Source organism: Anticarsia gemmatalis, chromosome 23, assembly GCF_050436995.1.
Source record: "Anticarsia gemmatalis isolate Benzon Research Colony breed Stoneville strain chromosome 23, ilAntGemm2 primary, whole genome shotgun sequence".
Taxonomy (NCBI): Eukaryota; Metazoa; Arthropoda; class Insecta; order Lepidoptera; family Erebidae; genus Anticarsia; species Anticarsia gemmatalis.
In genome coordinates, this window is record NC_134767.1 from 1,297,468 (window position 1) to 1,317,849 (window position 20,382).

Here is a 20,382-nt window from a genome sequence, read left to right on the forward strand (position 1 = left end):
CTTTTATATGCAATCCACCTTTTGAATTTCACTTTTTTAAAGAACTATTGTATCAGTTGCAGTGATTGCTTTAGAATAACCCTCTTTCGGACATGTTGGTAAGTAATCGACCACTTAAGAAGTTTTGTAGATCAGTTTAATAAATAAACATAATTAGTTAGCTATTATATGGGATGCATTTTAGGAGGCTATTATAATATATTGTAATTTAAACGGGATCGATATATTCTCAGAACATAACTATTATATTATATCAATTGTGACTCTAACAAAGAACAACTTACACATATTATTTAGATAACGACATGATTTTAAGAAATGAGATCAGTACCTATCACAAATAACTTCTCAAGATATGTTTTCTTAAGAAATCTGTTTTAAATTTATCTGTTCCTAAAGAAATGTGCTGCAAAATTGATATCAGTAGCTCAATACAGGCCTTTTCAAGTTGCAGTCGAGAACTAAAATTATGTCTAAACAAGATCAAAACTTTACATATCAAAGTTATTCAACAAACATCTAAGAATAAAAAAATATACTCGAAAAAATTTTAATCAACGTAACGAAATATGTAAGATGACCGTACACTAACCCGACCCGGGCATAACTTGCCCGGGTATAACTTACCCGGGTGTACCCGGATAACATATAACCGTATGTATATGACGATGATACAGCACTGTGTTAGGAAAATGGGTTGAGTCTTTCGTTTGTAGCTAGGCTCTTTGCTTTGGTCCTGGAGATGAGATTTGGTTTGATTGATTTTGATGTAAAGGTAAGACATGAATAAAGTGCTATCCAATCTATCCATACCATCCAAAGTGTATTACATACATACATACAATCACATCTTCTTCCCATAGGGGTAGGCAGCGACTAAAGAAAGTATTATTTAGTATTATAAATGCTAAAGTCGGTCCGATATGTTTTCACAGCTAAATCACTGATATTTTAAGGAAAGGTAATGGAAGACGTGAGTTCAAACATAGGCTTTTTTTTTCATCTTAAAGTAAACAATCATCATCAAACATAAGGTAACAATTAGCATGAAAAGTTGTGTCAAAATGCAAAACCGACACCGAAAATTAATTTTCTCATTAACACTGGACTAGGTAAAAAAAAATTTCATAAATCCGTTGCTCATTTACTTGGCCCACACATAGTTTTCACTATCTCAACGCTTCTATTATACTTCATAAATACTCCATTTCCGTAACTTTTCTCCATCTAACAGAAAATTAGCTACATCCAAAACCCAACGGACCGAGCACACGTGAGGAGTTGTTTGACCTTCACTATGACCTTGGCTCCTCGCCAGGAAGCCTCTGTATAATAGTCATCGTAATCTATTCTTATCTAGTTAAGAGATAAAATTAACGGTACTAGTTGGGAACAGGGTATGTTTGTTGTAGCTTTGGGGAGAAGCCAAGGAATAATGTTAGTCCAGAAATAAGGAGTACGGTTTATCAAAGGCTACTGTCGCCAATGGTATTGCTTTCAGTTGAATTTGACCTTACTTTGCGTTAAATATTTGCTATATAGTATAATCTGGAAATTAACTCTAACATGCATTTTACATATCAATGCTGATGATGTTGCAGCAGGCTGACTATACATAATGATTTACAGCCGGTTTCTGAATACATTTAGCGATAGTTTATCTACTTAATAGCTGTTTTTATTTGAGTTTAAATGCTATCAAATAGATAAACTAATGCTAAATGTATCTCAGAAACCGGGGGTTATTCATTTATAGTAATATAAAGCAGTTCAAGTATTTTCTATTTCGACAAAAAATTGCACATTCTTATTTTGTATTTTCTACCTAGGCTACCACCGTAAACACTTCTGTTTTATAATGTAATTGACCAAATATCACGTATAACTGTCAATCGAAAATTTTGTATGGACGTAGATAACGACCAAAGATAAGAAATAAAGATAGACTATTTTACTTTTCAAAATATTTAAATCTGATACGGGGATATATTGGTCAATATAAATACGAAACATAAAGAAAATGCTTGAAAGAAGCAATATACTGAAGTAACCAATTTTACGAAAGTCCAAATCTCAATACATATAAGTAGGTAATATTCACAAACTACCTAAAGAACATCATAACAATAATCATCTCCCGAACTCTAAAAGATACGAAAATAGCGATTTGTTTCATAGCAGGAACATCTAATCGTTTTGTATGGATATCGTAAAATTTTATAAAGGAATATTTTTCAGAGGAAACTGCATTCAGTTTTACAACGTCGTATTTTTGTGCGAACTGAATTGCACGTTCTTATGACTACGGAACCACTGGAGCAAGGAAGCGGGAATATTTAAGATGTTTAAAGAAATTCGGGTAGTAGTCGTTTGGCTACAATATACTAGTCGTAGTTCAAAAATAGGGCACGCTTGCATTAATTTGTATAGAACTGAAAATTGTTACTAATGTAGGAACGACTAATTAGGATGATGACTACTCCTTTTAGAAAATGTGACTTTTTAGAATCACAAGATTCAACACAACGTTTCATTATTTTTCGAGTGAAATACAATCGGTCGAGCCGTTTCCACTTAAATGAGTCTTCTTCATATCGTATGGTTTGTAAATTTCACTAACGGTTTTTTAAAAATATGTTTTCTCTTAGAGTAAGTTTAAAATTAACTGTGTCAGGTGAAACTTTGCCAGTTTTTCAGTTGCACCTCACGACCAACTTTTAAGTTTGAAAGAAAAATGTTGTTCAAACAAACTTTTTCAACTCTTTACACCTCTACTTTTGGGATTGACTTTTAAAGTACTTTGTACAAGTTTACCTGGAAGTAAGAAAGAATAATGCATTTTCAGTATAGATTAGGAGAATCAATAAAACATTCCTTAACACGAACACCTATCTTAGTTACCAACTAGTGTGCCTCAAATAGATGGTCATTATTCAGTACATTACCGATTTGACATAACGTGTTAATTGCAATAATGTAAGGAAGAAATCAATGTACAGCGTAGTGGCTTCCAAATAGTTGTTAACTGAGATACGTGATAACCACCCAGCTTATGAACATTAAAACTACAGAAGCGCTGTTAAATATTATCGCGTTAAAACTCGAAAACGGCTGACCAGATTTGGATTACGTTGTTTTCTTATATTTGTCAAAGTCTCATCAAAGTTTATACAGAAATAAAATAAAAGCCACAACATAGAATTAAGAAACCTAATACAAACATATCTTAATAATTGAAAGTAAAACTAACTAATCAGAAAATACGAATACGGTTCGACAAAAGTTAAACAAAAATCGTTACTTATATTACTATTTATTATTTTATTATTTATTTATTATTATTAAAACAGTGTTTCTTACATGAAACTTATACTTATGGTCCACAAAACTGTTTGAACAGTTTGTCTGTGGACACGGTCGAGTCTCATTTAATTATAGCAGTACTTAAGATGTACATATATGTATATATTGTATAAGAGCTTTGATTATATATTATAAGTTTATGTATTATAATGTATTTATATTGTATGTATAAGAGTAATATTATATGGTTCAGTAGCTTGTGTTTTATACATGTATATTTGTATGTATGTTTATAGATATTTATAAACTACTAAGTAGATACTTTTTTAATTTTTTAGAAAACTTATTTTTATTTCTTTCTGTTGCGATGTCCACAGGTAAACTGTTCATTACATATGGTATGCGTTTCGATAAAGTTCTATCACCATAATAATTATTAACTCTAGGCACATTGTATCTACCACTGGTTTTGGTTCTTGTGCCGTGTGTATGCGACACGAGCGACAGGTTATGCTCTTGATTGCCATGTTGGTTGGTTAATAATAGGTACTTATGTTTTAAACTGGCCGGCAGAATATTACATATTTTAAATAATTTTTTATAGTCATTTTTACAACTGGTTTTGGTTTTATTATTTACTAATAATTAAGAATCTAATTTGTAGTGTTTCTATTTTATCTATGTAAGTTTTAAAAGTAAGTCCATAACAATCAAGAGCATAAGACACAATGGATTCGACCAGTGATTTGTACAGGTATTTTAATAAAGAAATTGGTACTCTGAAACTTAAATGATAAAATCTGCCCAGTAGTATCCTCATTTTATCACAAATATAATTAACATGACTAGACCAAGAGAAGCTTTCGTCTATCTTTACACCTAGGTACGTGATACATTTAACTTTTTCTATGGGTTTGCAATTACAATTATTTAATCTATTGTGGTAACATAAACTAAATAACTAGCGTAAATCCTTCTAATTCTCAGTTACATAAAAAGGACACGCATGGTTCAACAAGAGTAGAAAAATGCACTCATCAAGTACTCTCACGAATCGGTTACTTAATCCTCCGAACTTAAGAATTATGAACAAAGACTCACGTTAATCGTATTTATTAAGTCAAGCACCAAATGAGATACCTACTTGATCAAATCAGATACAATTTATTTCCACGAATAACTTGAGTGAATGCTGAATGATTATGTTATTACAAAGAGGTATGAAGACTGGATCGGACTAAATAGTTACTGCAAAATTATTTTTTATTTTTTTCTCTTAAAAGACGCTAAAAATTGCGCTTGGGTTATGGGGACTTTTACAAACATACAAGCAATGGGCACAAAATACAACCAGACTTGCATTATTAGTGGATCGCACAAATATTTGTTCCATGTAGGAATCGAAATCAGGACTCTCCACGCAATGGTAGTGGCGAGGTGTCCACCTTAACGACTGCGCCACGGAAACCGTCAATATTAAATTTTATTTGCTATATAATTGTTATTTGTCGTGTGTTTAAGTCAAGGAGCCATAAAGGTATTCAAATTTTGAATTTCTCGGTAGATCGAAGGTCAGAATTAAGCATTATGGGGTAATGTCAAAAATACTTATATTCCTAAGTATTTAATTAGCTAAGTGTTGCTGAGTATGAATAAACCTGCATAGTTAATCGCTTAATGCTTTAAAAAGGGTAATTCTTTCCTTCATTGTCCTGGTTCCTTGGTTATTAACATAGACCATGATAATAAAATGATAATAATATTTAAATGAGTATTAAATGAAATTAAGGCGCATCTAGTTTTATATTTCATTGTTACTCATCGAAACATTAGAAAAAATATTATAAATTGAATGTTTTAAGCTCTCAAATGGCTTTGATCAGTGATTACAGATTTTCGTAGAAATAAATAAGTCATTAAGTGAATTTGAAGCTCCATTGATTGATTGACTAAAGCAACTGAAAACTATATTAAATAAATATTTACTTAAGTTTACTTAATACCAAAAAATTAGTTTTTGAAATAATGTCTTTTCGTATTACTTCAGTCTTGCTTATGTTTATAACTTTAACACACCTATAAAATAGGTTTTTGTATGGTCTTAATTAAAAAAAAATCCCGAATATCCAATTGTTAATTAAGAATGACTTTTTTATATGAGTCAAATCTTGAACTGCAAAGAAATAACTACATACTCTTTCACTCATTTTCAATAGCAAAATAAATAATAATATTTGGTAACAAGACTACGTTCACGTAACAAACGCAGATTATTTTTTTAACTTTTCCATTATTTATACTATAATTTCAATTCAGTCTGCTGTATTTATGAATAACTGCTGTAAAAAATTGTTTAACATACGAATAAAAAACCTCTCACATTTTTTCTCGACTAAAAAAAGCCTCCGAAACTCAAAGCTTAACATTTCAAGTATATATCGTTTAAATTAATTATTGTGGTTATTTTACAGCGTCTTGTACTTTCACATGAAATACAGCCAGGCTTGTTGCTTTAATTGAAATATAGCTCATTAAGAGCTTACCACACGGAAAGTTTTGAGCGGTTGTAAAAATAAGCGGTTCTGCTCAAATTTTATCGCTTTTTTAGCTCAAGTTGTGGAGATTAGGAAATTTATTGCTGCAACTAATATAATGTTCGTGAAATGTTGTATAATGTTAAGATTTTTGGGAAGGAATTGTTTTAGTTCTGGTTTTAAAGATAGATGGCGTTGTTGTCGTATTAAAACGCATACTTTAAAATACAAAAGACGTCATCAACTGGTTATGACGTTTTCATTTCATTCAACGATATCAGATGACGTTACCTGAGTTCTTCTTCTCACTACAAGAATAAAAATAATAATTGACAGGTGAAAGAATAGCCTTTTGTAGGTATAAATACAACTTTGATATAATTTACTGCTTAAAAACATTACTTAGTTACATAAACAAACAATATACATAAGTATTTATGTGATGTCAGCTTATTCCGTTTTGTATTATAAATACAATAGAATCACGTCATTATTCTTGTCCAAAACTCAATCTGAAACGCCTCAACAGAAATCTTTTTAAAATTGTATAGTTTTAATTAATAATTAGCATTTTGAATTCGTTTGAGTTTCTCTTTGAAATAAAGGTAATTTTTCCACCAACAGACTTTCAGCTTTCAGTTCAGAGCGTGCAATTATATTTAATTGAAAGATATGATTTTTGAACCATTCTTCCTCAGTAAGGAAACTTTTAATAATTTATTCTTGTTTGATTTTAATGATGGTAATGTATTTTCTTTTGTGAAACGTTTTTTTGTATGCCGATTGGGTTCTTTTGCTAGCTCACATCGACATTAATCATTATATTGAATAATCTAAATGATACTTAGTAAATAAAGTTTTTTCTTCTGCGTTTTTCTATCTCAAAATGCAGAGGTATATGAAATTCACTCTCGTTTCGATATTAACAATTTTAGGCCCATGCAAGATTATCGCCATATTATACCGGGTACGTTGCGAAACTGTTAAGAAATATTTTATAATGAATTAGATGGGACTCATCTATACTAATATTATAAAGCTGAAGAGTTTGTTTGTTTGAACGCGCTAATCTCGGGATCTACTGGTCCGATTTGAAACATTCTTTCAGTGTTAGATAACCCATTTATCGAGGCAGGCTATAGGCTATATATCATCACGCTACGACTAATAGGATAGGAAAATTATGACCCATTCTCTCTTGTGACGCAAGCGAAGCTGCACGGGTCAGCTAGTAGTAGGTATTTAGCCAGACTAACAAATCAAATACTCTAAAATAAATAAGAAAATACTGAAAATAGTAATGTGCTTGAACCGAGAGTCGAACACGAAGCTTTATGATCAGCTGTCTGATACACTTTCAACCGTACCACAGAGGCAATCTATCCCGTATATGTAGGTATAATAACCAAACTAATTAACCAGTGGCTTCCTATAAGTTACTTCTCCTAAACTTGACATGTTAGGTAGTTAATAATAATTATAATTTAATAGGTCAAGCCTGAAATAATTCAGGCAGAATATTGTCTGAAAACTTAGTCTGACTGTCAGTCATAGACACCCACAAGACTAAATAAAAGTGTTAACTACGTCATTGGAGCAAAGATTAGATAGCAATCTAGAAAAGACGTATCGTTGAAGATGCATAGAAACTTTTATGTTAACTAGACACTAGTTAACATAAAAGTTTAAAAGGGAATTAAATGATATTTCACTTATCCTAAGTTTGTCTTAAGTACACAGATTATATGCTTTAAGTTCCGCCGCGACTTTCTAGTAAATAATTTGACATTATTTTTTTTTACTTTAATCAGTCTCTTCAAAGAACGCTTGAGGTACCGAACAGTTTAACAAACGGGGTTTTTAAAATTAAGATTAAGCACAGCTTGTTTGAAGTTATAGGAAAGTTAGTAAATTTGATTTTTATTTTGCGAACATGCAAAATAGTAATAAAAAAGTCGGCCATTTCAAATGTGTACCTTGTCTTCATAATTCTTCTTTACATAACTGCTCTATGCCCACAATATTCTAACTTTCGACCCTTCACTCACAATAAACTAGAACTCAATACAAAGTCAGTGACCTCTGTACATAAACTTCCGTTGGTACAATAAGTCTTAACGAAAATAATTCCTAAGTCTATTTGTGTGTACTTGATCCCTTGTTACGGGTAGTTCTAATCAAAGTCACAGTAAGTTTAGAAGCCTTTATTTTACGTGATCAAGTCTGACCTTAGGTTTGTATGCACTAATATAAGTACAACTACAGAATTGATAATAGCTTGAAGAGATCATCTTTTCCATGAAGATAATAATATGCGTTGATATTTTAAGTTTATATTTCGTAGATAAATGAATGTGAAAAGAAATAATTATCGTTACTTATTAACTCACAACACGAAGTATTTGAAAAATTGTGGTTTATTTAGGAACAATTAAAACTTACATATCATTAAACTTTGAACTATTCACATTCGGTGATTTGATCCTAGTCTAAGCAATGTTTTTTCATTTATCGTTCATATCATAATAATATGGTTAGTGTCACCCATCTATGGACCGACCGTGCAAAAGACCTTGAAGTTTCAGCCAGATTACACCTAAATCTTTTGTTGAATTATGTAGCAAAAGCTTAAATAAATAAGACCTACTCTTGTATATTTTAAAATATAAAAATCTATTCACAACTTACAACTTAAGATAGCTACAATAATTTCCCTCATCCCTCAGGAAATCAGAAGCATGAAGTAGCAGACAATATTCTCATTTTCTCTGTAAAACGTATGTTTCAGTACAATTTCAATTATCAAGCCGAGGCACCGCCGACTAATCCACGCTAAGTCTTGTAAATCCTAAAGACTGTTGCGTATTTATGACTATCGTATTGTTTTCAATTTGGAGTAGCGAAAATATTGTTAGCAATTTTGTGTAGGTTGTTGGTTGATAAGTTAAAAAAGTAGAATGCTCATTATGGATTAAATTAATCACGATTTTTCTATGTATTTTATTGGACAGTTTAAGTAGCAGAATGATCAGTTTTCTCGCGGCTTCAACTAGTGTCATTTACGAACGAATGGAATATTGTTATAATTAAATTTAGACTGATCTTTTTTAATACTATACTCGTAGATGTATGTACTTATTGTTTCTTTACTTCTAAAGTTAAACTAAACTCTACATTCATATTATTCAGAAGACAACATCAATCAAATTATTTATTTGTGAAACAAATTTTACCAAGTTGTTAACAAACACATTACATCAAGCAATATTCTGCTTTAATTATATATATTAACAATAACATTTAATTTAAAAGTTACACCCATTCTTTTTTTTATCTTAAATGGCTTCACAATATCAAACTAAAAATTCCCATCCATCAACAAAATAAAGTTTCAAGAATCAAAGCAGATAGATGTACAAAGAAAACATATTAAACGCGAACAGGCAGAGCACCTCATTATTGCGCCGTACTTGCTGTGTCCTAAACAAATATCCTGACTTTAAGACTCTTTGAACTACGTAGAGGTAGCAAAGACTGACTTTATTTTTACGCACTGGATTTATATATTTTGTAGAAGATTTTTTGTATTGGTTTATAGTAATTTAGTGGGTTTAAAGTATTTTTCAAAGACTTATTGAGCGTTGATGATAGCAAAACAGAAAAATAAAAAAATAAGTGACACTAAATTACTATGGTGCCTATTTTAAAAGAAAGTCATAAAATATAAAAGTATGACGATTGGAATGTTTTTAAAAAGAAATATCTAATTTAACTTGGTAATTTCATTAACTGCACCTGTTAAACATGAAGTCACGAACTCGTTCCTTGGCTAGATAAAAGCACTAATAAGTAAAAAAAGTGGTATACCGAATATAACATGTCATTACACATTAAAAGAAATCCATATTTTCATGATGCACCCATACTCAAAATGTCAGTAATGTATGTATATTATGTATTCATGTTACACTTGTAACATTACACTCTTAGAATTTAATTTTTAACCGCACGATACATTTCATATGAAACTCCCTTACTTTCTTTAAGCCGAGTTATTTCGTATACTGAACTAAGTTTGAGATAATCCCTTGCTATTGGAAATCCCGATGCTATATGAACGATAGGTAAGCTCCAAACAAAAACTTTTAGTACAAAAGATTTGTTCTACAATGAAAGAAATATGAGTTAATTTTATGTGAAGCTAGCGGCCGCCTGACTTTGGCTGCATGGACTTTAATTTAGTGATTTTCACAATTTTTTTTTAAGACAACTTCCGCACAAAGAATTTATCTTGTGTTGCGAGGACTTTTACAAACATACCTACAACGGGCACAAAGCACAACCAGACTACAAACAACCATTCAATTTGTGGATCGCACAAATGTTTTGTTTCCGTCTGGGAATCGAACCCACGACCCCCTGACATGATAGTAGTGGCAGGGCGACCACCCTTACTCTGCACTGTTCCACTCTTTTCAGGCATAGCTTAAAGTTATCAATAAATGGAGTATTTAACACAAATATATTTTTTCAATTCGAATCAGCAGTTGCGAGGATTACCGTGATCAAACAAACAAACAAACTCTTCAGCTTTATATTATTAGTATAGATGTAAGTGGGAGGAGATCAAGCGTGGGAATATAAATATTAATTTTGATATTATTCAATTACTTCTATAAAAAGAATTATATTTATAAATGCGAAAGTTTGTGAGAGATGATGTAATGTTTGTAACTTTTCATGTGAAAATTACTGAATGGTTTTTGTCGAAGGTACACCTAGTTTATACCTTGAACAAGACAAAACGTTTGGTTCCAGAAAACCTTAACATGGAGGACATTGCAGGCAGAAGCTAACTATTATATATCATGTTTTTTAGTTTGTATAAAAAATAATCAGCCGAGCCTTTATTCCAAATATGTTAAAGTCGGCTTCTAGTGGAAAGTAGACTTAATATCAGTATTTTACGTGGAGCGACTGCGTATCAGACCTCCACTACCCAGTTATCTAAGTATTAAATAACTTCTCACTACTGGTAACTGTTAAAGATCTTTGAAAATGACAGCCGGGACTCACGATTTAACGTGCTTTCCAAATAAAGTTAGTTGCTAAATACAGACAAGTTAAGGTAAAATTATCATCAAAAATTAACCTGCCTGGAGACATACTCGTATCTCATCCCAAACAGTGACGTCACAAATTTCAAAATGGCGGATCTTTGAAAGCGATCAATTCATAATTTAAACTGAAAACATTTAAACCTTAAAGTTTAATAATTTCTTATCTGAAAAGCAATTTGAAGTTTGTTTGATGTTGAAGCGGAGTAGCGTGTGTGGCGCTTGCAAATTGAATTGGGGTAGGCAGAGTAACTTAGTTACGGTAGAAGGTATAGATTTTAGAATAAGATAAGCAACTTAATTTACTATGTGTATGTATGTTATAGGCAAGACTTATTGCTCGAATTGGGTTACACTTTGAGTCTACAATAAAAATAAATTAAACCCATTAATGTCCCTCTACTGGGCAAAGGTCTCCTCCCGGAATGAGGGGGGGTTAGGCCTTGAGTGACACATTGGTCAATTGCGGATTGGGGACTGTGCATACCTTCAAGAACTGTTCTAAAGAACTTTCAGATAAGCAAAGTTGCATCACGATGCTTTCTTTTACAGTTGAAACAACAACACAGCTTCGAAAAGCCATTGGTGTGTTGCCCCAGGCACGAACCCACGACCACTGGCGTGGGAGGCGAAAATTGAAGAATCCTTCAAAACAGTATCAAGTATTTTAGAGAATCTAAAGTTTCCTGACTATATGTAGTAATATTTTCATATACATCCGTCATTTCTGTGGAAGGCAAGCCTTTTAATAACCCGGCTATCACTATGAGTACCAGGATTAATAGCCGGTGTAAATGTGCAAATAAATGATAGTAAAATGCTCGAAATGAAATAAACCGCTACATCAAACACCAATTTATCTGAATAGACGAACCAGAATTGTAGCGATATAATTCACGGTTAAATGTTGAGCGAAAATTCATAATTAGTGGGGCCTGAACGGCCACTGTTATAATCCGTATTGTCAACACTGATTCTGTAAACGCAATTAAAAGTTTTTGCTGTATGGAGCAAGGGAAAGAGATAATGATTTTTGGTTGAATAGCGTAAATTGGTGCGTCTTTTCTGAGACAACTAATTTAATATATAGAGGAATTATCGCGATCATGCATTTTACTACGTTTAAAAACTGAAAAATAGCTTTATTTATGTCTAGAAAGATTAAATCATACATTTTTACTTTGAGATCGAAAGCTTGTGAGCAATAAACCAAGATGAACGCAATTTTGTTTTTCTAGACGTTTCGGACATCGAACATTATCAAAATATTGCACAATCAAGAAAATTTCTGTGTTCCGTAAAGTTAATGCTATGGCAGTATTTACTTTATTATGTCGGCTATATTACTTAAAGACTATATTTCAAAAGTTAGTAGAAAATAAGTCAGCACATCTATTTATTACCATAATTTATGAAGATGATGTTATAGGCGTAATGAAATTAAAATCGCTACCGCTTATAACTTGTACCAAAACCACAACCACTTATTCGTCTATCAACCCTGTTTACTAAACTATTTAAGTTCTTTCAATTAATTAACCCGTTTCGTTATTAATAACTTAAATAAATAATTTAATAATGCTTTAGCAAACGCTTACTCCGAAATTCGTTAATAACGTTTTAGGCTAAAGTATCTTGCATCTCTTTCTCTCTTAGCGTATTTGAAATATGTTAGAGTAAAACAGAGTATGTAGTACTAATAGATAGAACTTATTCTCTTGGGGACCGTAAGCAGTGACGTTATTTACACTCGCAATGATTATTATACTCGTATATCGCAATTCACACAAGTACGTGGGTAGCTATTTACTTACTAATATGATACACTCTTACTTGAAAGAAATTGTGTCTACAAAAAAATTTATATCAATGAACTCAAATTTAGCCAGTCTATTATGTCGATTATGACTGCCTCCGTGGCGCAGTGGTTTAGGTCGCCACGCCGATACCACTGCAACGGGAGGTCGTGGGTTCGATTCCCACACGGAGCAATTATTTGTGCGATCCACAAATAATTGCTTCGGGTCTGGTTGTGCTTTGTGTCCGTTGTTTGTATGTTTGTAAAAGTCCCCGCGACACAAGAGCAATTCTTAGTGCGGGAGTTGTCTTTTTAAAAAAAAAAAAAAAAGATTTTGCTAGTTCTCAGACATAATTATGTACTTACGTATGTCTAACCACTACTATCGACTATTGATTATAAACTACATACATATTTTGTATGAAAATCTAATCAGCGCTTCTAGAGCCTTAGAGATAATGCCTCCGTTAATATTTATGTCTTGTTTGTAATGGGGCAAAAAGCAAGCCTTAAAAAAGTTGTATGTAGTTTTACATTTCATAAAAAAATCACGAAAGAAAAAATTACATTCAAAAGTACTAAATAAAAATAAAAACTTGTGACACTATTTCAAATAGGCCACTTTAACTATCATCGCATTATACCTTTAAAATTCTACACAATTGCGCTTTTGACCTCAACCCGGATATCGGACCTTTATGCAAAACGCATAACCGGGTCCGTTTACAACCGGATAACCGGGAAACTTTTTGACAAACCCTGTTATATTCCTAAACTGCTCGGGACCGCTTTAAACTAGTTTCGACCAGATAAATGCGGTTATATCGTGAATAGTAATATTGTTATAAGTTTTATTTGTTTCGAATTATTTTGAATTGTGTTTATGTTTCGTGACAGTAAATTTTGCTTAAATTTAGCATATTTGGGTAATTATAATTGAATGTATGCGCATTTCAGTTTACCTCACGTTTTAACCAAATGGTTTGATTTAGCTATTTTTTTTTAATTGAACTTTCTATAATACAACCTCCTTAGGTTTTCTCGTACTGCCAGCCCTGAATATGACATTATAATAAAAATAAGGTAAAGTAAGAAATGCAAATTGCGTTGAGTGGCATTTTTTTAAAATTTACACTTCATATTTTAGGGCAAATTTTGTGTTTAACAATAATTAAATTGGACAAATATCCCGAGCTGGTATGGTTACGCAATAGCCGGTTAAATCAACCGCTAATCGTCAATTACCGGTCTTTAGTACCGGGTACAATCAATATTTAATTGATTCAAACCACAATCGGACATCTATAAACTAATAATTGTCACAATTCAGGGAACCAGTTACGAACTATTCGACTTTGGGAAAATTCATTTTAGGATGAAATATTTTTAGATGACAAATTTTAAATACTTTGATTTTTTGGTGGAAATTGACCTATATGCGAAATAAACCTAGCTACTAGACCATAAAACAATAATTCATATGAATTACTTTAGATATAATCAGACTGCATAGATTTTTTTGGCACTATTTCTATGCTATTAAGACTATTGCTTAATCAATATTTAAACTGGCCCCTAACTAATACGTACGTACGAATAACTTTCCTATACAACTAAGAAACTAAATACTTATCATTAAGAACTACGGTATACTAGGTACCTGTAACTTAATAAAAGAAAGGCAAACGCTTGATAGGATATAATGAGTTTTAGAATAGAGGCACAATTTGCATAGTTGACGAAAATTATTTTAAAAATACCCCATTTAAAAATATCAACCGTCAATAACAATTTATATTCAACGTAAACTTCAAAGTATCGCCTCAACATTTTAACCTCATAAAAAAATAACCCGATATTTAATTTCCTTTTTCACTTCCCCAAACAATACCCAAGACACTTCGCGAATACCCGCCACCCGGATATGCCCGGTTATCGTAACCAAAAACGCCATTACCCACCACACCACTAGAATATTGAGTGAATGTGTCCAATTACCCCCGACTGGCCTCGCGTAGAAAATCCAACCCTTGTTAGTGTCAGCCCTTAAATTCGGATAATCCGGATATCGACAAGCGTTGAACCGGTTAAGATACCTTTCGCCCGGGTGTGTATTGGAACGTGGTGTTTTTATCCGGCCAGTGTTTTTTTCCTTTTGTACTTGCTTTTTGGTTGTGATGTATGGGATTTTTGTTGGCGATAAAGTTTTTTGTTGCGTACAGTCGTGAGCAATAAAATGTGATTTCAATCGCTGGAAATAGATGGCAATTTAATTGCTTTAAACCTATGATTTTACGCACTAACTTTGTCCAACGTGCGATAAAAAAAAACTGAAACACATTTTATTTTTACATTTCCTGTGCAGCGTTAAAAACACAGAATTTTGGAGTGTTCGGTAAATATACAATAGCAACTTCAGTCATTACTCTAACAAATTATAAATACTAAGAAAAGCTAATTTTAGTTCATCTTTCACGGTATTCAAAGATAATTGGTAAAATTTTAGATTTGCAATTACTAAATACATAAAAGTATTAAAAATACAACTGTGTACATTTGAATGCTTATGACTGTACGTTACAGATGTGTTGCTAATGCGTGAATTATTGTAGGGGTGAAATTATGAATACAAGATTTAGTAATAAATCAGGAAACATCTGGTCGAAGGCCGTTAGTTAGAGGAAAAATATATTTCTTTGGAGCAATTCATGGTGCCTAAAAACTTTTAGCAAATGTATTGCTATAGTGTGAATTTACTTTGATTTAGTTGATAATACATTAAACACACATTTAGAAAGAAGAAAGAAAGAAAGGAAGCCTCCTAGAATTATGAAAAATATCCCGTACGTAAAGGGCTTTTGAAAAATACTCCGATTCTGTCCCACTGTTAGGCGGAATGAGATGGTTAAGTACGCTATGCTAGCCAGGTGACGTAAGGGGACTTTGTATCATTTTCAAAATGTAATGTCCTCAAATACTCGTTTTTTTTTTTAAATTTCTGTGTTCTAGATACTTGTTGATAATATAAGTTACGTAATGTTATACAGCGATAGCCATTGCTGTGACATAAGTAAAGAATAAGTAAGAATTCTATGTAGTATATACCTTTGATCTACTTTAGTGATTACTACAGTGACAGATAAAAATGTTGGTATTAAATTTTTCTTTGACAAAAATAAAATAAACATCAGCAAAATAGCTTCAATAAAGAAACCTGAATAATTTAAGTGTGTCAAAAGCTATAACAAATGGAAGACAGTGAAATTGTATAACAAAAGTCTTAAATTTTCAATTCCGACCATTTTCTGGCGTTCACAGAAATACTAAATGACTGCTGACGAGCCTTTTATTTCTATAATAATAATACTATAGAAAAATAATTGTCGCCTGTTTGTTTGTCAGTATTTTCTCAGAGTTTTATTATTTAACCAAGAAATTAGTCAAAAAACTATTACTATGGCGCGGTATAATATCGGAGTAAACAGCTAGTATTGTGTGCATCACCACGTGGTATTGTACCGCTCGGTAGAAACTTCCGCGCGGCTCCGCGCGATCATATGAACTTAACTTAACACGTGGTAAGACTGGTCGTCAGACTTTCAAGCTTCTCATTTCTGATAACGGCAGTCAAAGATCTTTGGAAATAACAGTCAAGACTCACAATTTAACGTACCTTTCGAAACTAAATATGTATGATATGTTCAGTCATCCACAGAAAAACCTCGGCAAGCGTAACTTAACATCAGACATCGATGTGGTTACTATGCTTCAAGCTCCTCCATTATCGTCAAGCTCACAATATTGCCTCAAACCTCTTTGAATGAACTCATAGGACAGAACTAGTAATAGTCTTAAGAACAGAAGTCATTGAGCAATCGGCGCTAAGTCAAAACTTCAGAGAAATTGTCTCGGACCTCGAAATTTGACGAGACTTAGTATTTAATTATTTAGAGCGGTGTAAATTGTAGACGGGGAGCGATTTGAAGTTTATACAATGATACTTAAAACTTTTGTTGTTTGTTAGACAATATTAAAATATAAATATAATATATAGACCTACTTCATTCTAGATTATTTTATTTTACTATTGATTTTACTTTATTTTTTCCCCTTACTAAGCCCTAAGACCTTTCTCAGGACAAGCCTAATATTATGCTTAAACTACTTATGCTTTTTTGCTTTCTGACGCTTTATAAAGGTCGATTTAAGTAGGATTATCCAGAATGAAATTAATATCCTATGTATTAGTACAGGTTGTTAGTTATCTCCGCGCCATGTTTGTAAAATTCTCTTCAGTAGTTTTTGCGTGAAAGAGTAGCAAATATATAAATATTCTTCGTTTTATATAAGCCTTTGTTCATTCATAATTTTCCTTTTTCAATAGAACACAATTATTCTGTTATTAATTAATTAAATTTGTTCATATTTGTGTTAATTATAAATTAAACTTGTGGCTGTATAATTAGTTTTTTGGCAAAATTATCATCATTATTGTATTGTCGTTAATTGAACATTTCATTATTGAAATTATTGTTATTTGTAGAATACAGTCATAATAAAGGCGAAACAACATTGTTTAAAATATAATATCGATATACATCATTTTATTTGTTTAAAAACAAATATTTTAATCACAGGACAATACGGAAATTTTCGTTATGGACTGTGAGTTCTAGAAGTTATTAAATAACTTCTTCTTATAAGCAGAGTTAAAATTTTGAACTCTCATGTAAACTGTCATGTAATAAAAAGATTTTATGCGGATTTTATAAGATGTGAAAATGATGAAAAAAGCATTTGCTAGTAGTAAGACGTTTAAAATAAGCCGAATAATTAACCCAGTAGTAAGTAAAAAACTCAATCAAACGTATAGACGCAATACTTCACCAAAACCGTTTCAAATATAAATCGAAAAATATCTAAATATCTTTGCACCAAACAAGAATCGTTGAAGGGCCTCAGATGAAAGTCACAGTTAATCCCTAAGCATCCCCAAAAAAAGGTAGGATTTGTCACGACAAGAAAAAAAGGTGTAAAGAAAAGACTTATCTTATAAATCTTCGAAATTATTTTTGACGAACATTTTCAAGTGTACGGAGTTTTCGCGAATTATCGGCTTAGAAAAATATTATTCGTAATTGGGCTTGCGTTTAATTTAAACGACGGATTTTCTCGAGTCAAGTGGAAAATTTCGAAGTGTTAAGATTTCTTTTTATGCTATGTGTTAGCGTGTTTTTATACAATACAGGTAAAATGCACTATGTGCATTGCCAGGTGCGCTCACCGGTCGGTAAACGATCTGTGGGTTAAGCAACCATTGGCGCGGTCATTCCTTAGATGGGTGACCGTATAGTGGTATTTGAATTGGCGTCTCCGTGCTTTGGAGGGCACGTTAAAAGTCGGTCCCGGTTGTTGTCTACTAAGATAACAGTCGTTAAGCCACGTCAAAGGCCTCTCGGGTGGCTTGAACAACGTTGACACTAGGTTGACCACTAACCATACATCAAACCAAACTATGTGGTATTATTAGTAGTAGTATATGCTATTGCAGGTCACGATGTGGGTCCGGTCAGTCTAATTCCTGGTAGAATGTTGTTACTTTTGCTGGAATTTGGTGACTTGCTTGAATTTTTATATAAGATTGGGAGTACTTACTGTTATGTATTTTGTAGATTTTTAACATCAAAACACAACAGATGATGAAAACAAGCAGCCTTTTTCATCAATTTTAATATAAGTTTTTTTTTTGTTATCATACCTTGTTTCACTATTTGAATTATTTTTTTTTGTTTGAAAAGTGGATTTTAAGTTTAGATGTGAATCAGTAAGTTAATCTAAGAAATGCGTGACTATTTATGATATGGTCATGTTCGTTTTTGTTATAATTAAAAAAAATATGTCTAGTTTGTTCCAATATACCTTATATTTGACTCTAACAGTGCAATAAAATGATAGTAATGTAATTTCCTAAAACGTACCAACTACATTGTTCAGTAAAGGGTTAGATCTAGGTTTAGTGTCTGTTTTATCGGCCAGTAAACGATCAACTAGGTCGAGCAACTTTTAACGCGGCCAGTCTCTAAACAGGTGGTTTAGTGTTTGAACTGGGTGTAGCGAACGTTGAGTCATTATTGCAGGTGAACGGATACGCATGTTTTTTAGTACTGATTACGAAATAAATAAATAATAAAATTATTTTGTAGAAGTTTTTTTTGTAAGTTTCAGATTATTGAAAGTTTAATTATTCTAGATGATTTCCCAATAACTTTGTATGCATTGTTAGCCCACTTTCCCGGACGATAACATTTTCATTGGTGGCCAAAAATCCCGAATAGTCTTCGCTGGCAACGTGGCTTAGCTCCTCAGATTTAATAAGTACTAAATCATGACGTAGCCACTTATTTCATCATAAAATATAGTTAGGTTGTGAAAATTTCAACACTGAGCGGCTTTTTCCTAAAATTTAAGTAACAAAAATCATATGTGAATCCGCTGTACAAACATCTAATATAGAAATAAGAAAACACAAGTAAAGCGACACACATGAGCAGTACAAACAAAAAGAAAGCACGAAAACGTAAACAAAAAAACCCTATGGTAATTTGCCGACACATGCAGATATTCAACGGAGCAAATCATGATAAATGTATCGATTTCCTCAACGCTTCAAACCTTCAATAATAACGTAAAACATTTTTGCTTAGCAACCATTTCTTTTCTAAAGGTCCTATTCAAATTTCCGATACATAAATTTAAAAAATAAACACAACATCTGCTTGTCACGCCATCTATATCGTGCCGATGTACAATCCTGCCGTATTTTACGGTGCCCTGTCAGATATCGTAAAAATTCATGTCCCGTTGTAGGCAGTAAAAAGAAGAAAACATTGGTACAAGTAATTCTGTAACGATATTATCACGATATTATAACGATATGAAAACGATATGAGATTATTTTTACACATACAGAATCAATTGTAAAGTTATGTTAATTTTATTACTACTTCATGCATGTGAACTTATATCGTTTGAACTTTTCTATTTTAAAGTTTGTGATTTATACAAATGCTTTCACGAAAAACTACGCGAAAATTCTATGCAAGAGTTATTGAGATTGACTACAGAAAAATCGATGAAAATAAGTAGGTACGAGGATAAACGTATTAAACGTTTATCCTCTTACTATTTTAATATTAAAATTTTAGGAAGTAAGTTTTCTAATCTACTTTTTTATTAAAAATATAGTTTAATTTTTTATACAAACAATAGGGTTTTTTCCACGATTTATTTAAGATGTTTATTAGTTATTCCAATTTGTGAAAAATGTTAATAGCGGTTAAGATCAATAATCGTGTATGCAGATTCAAACATAAAGTTTACTCACTGGCTTATAATAAGTAGTTCAAATGACTGACCAAAAATCAACCCAAAATTATAAAATTGAACATTGCAACGCCTCCTAATGCACAGTAATACATTTCTCCTTTCTTAATACACCCCTTGTCAGTTTCAGAATAAAGACAAATGCAAAGACTTTACAAACATTAAGATCCATTAAGCTGTTAAGGCCCAACATGAAACTAAGGCTTGCTGCACACATTCGAGTCGGCATTAACCGGCCCAGCCGGGC